Below are 1,462 nucleotides of genomic sequence, written 5' to 3'. Positions count from 1 at the left end.
TGCGTGTGTGCTTATTTATATTAAATATAAAATAACAATAGGCTAATATAAAACGGACCTTTATGAATACATTATGAAGAAAAAAAAGTAATATATGTACAATGATGGTCCTTGTTTCCCTGTAGACCACATATTCAAGTGTGTGTGTGTGCGTGTGTGTGCGATTTTCAATTTAAAGGTCCAGTATTATGCCCCTTTTCACAAGATGTAAAATAAGTCTCTGATGTCCCCAGAGTGTGTATGTGAAGTTTCAGCTCAAAATACCCAGTAAGATCATTTTTTACAGCATGTTTAAATTGTCATTTTTTGGGGCTCAGAAAAACGCGCTGTTTTAGTGTGTGCCCTTTAAATGCAAATGAGCTGCTGCTGGATGACCCAGGGGGGCGGAACTTCATGAGCTCGCGCACAGTCTCTCAAGACAATTTCATCTCACCGAATGATGATAATATCAGAAACTCTCAGTAACGGTGTTCATTTCGGGTCGGACAATAATACCTACAGAGTCAGAGTGCTGTATAGAGATGAAACAGGTATAGTTTAGTAGTTTAATTACGGTTATTATAACATATTTGTCATCTGCTTGTATGTATCCATTATTTATTAATAGCCTACAAGTCTGCTGTCTGAATGATGATCAAACATATACTGATGAGTTTAATAAAGTTTATTGTACATCACACAAAAGATGAAGTGTCAGTTTTACTTCAGAAAATCACCGTAAGAGCTGAGTGAACACAGTAAGTTATAAGAAGTGCGCAAGTACATAAACGAATTTCGGTAGAGTTGAGGGAGCATCAAAAAAACGGTTTTAATGACGTCATTAAAGAAGGAAGTAGAGGGATGTAGTCCAAACGGGCCGTTCGATGTAGGCGACTTCTGTTAAATAAAATATCTCGCTTGGCATTGAACTTTGAGCTTTATAATTTTACAGATATTATTTATACTCTAAAAACAACATTACACACTATAACTAAAGTTTGAAACATGGGATCACGAAGAACGGGACCTTTAACGTGTTTTATCGGCAGGATTATGTTTACATACAAATACATTATTACCAAAGCGTTATTAACAAAACAAGTAATAACAAGACAAAGACATATTCAATAAAATTGTATTAAAAGGCTAATATAAAACAAACCTTTATGAATACACTATGAAAAAAAAAACTAATACATGTACAATGATAGTCTTTGATTATAATGATCAAGGCAGTAGTTGGTTTCTGAGAGTCAGCAGCTGAAAAATTAATTTTGCTGCAATTTATGGGTAACAGTTCTAATAGGCACAGGCTGACTATAAGTCACAAGACAACTGCGATGCTTTTCCAATACTTAAGGTAGACTGAAAATAGCAGTGTAATACGCAGACCAATGATGTCAGTCTGTTATTGAGCGGAGGAGATTGTGGGTGTGGCGAAATCGCAGGCAGTGCCCAGCCAGGCAAAATACAGGTCTGTCCC

Source organism: Scardinius erythrophthalmus, assembly GCF_964197995.2.
Source record: "Scardinius erythrophthalmus genome assembly, chromosome: 9".
NCBI classification, from domain to species: Eukaryota; Metazoa; Chordata; class Actinopteri; order Cypriniformes; family Leuciscidae; genus Scardinius; species Scardinius erythrophthalmus.
The sequence above is the reverse complement of the archived record's forward strand: the minus strand, read 5'-3'. Positions refer to the sequence as shown.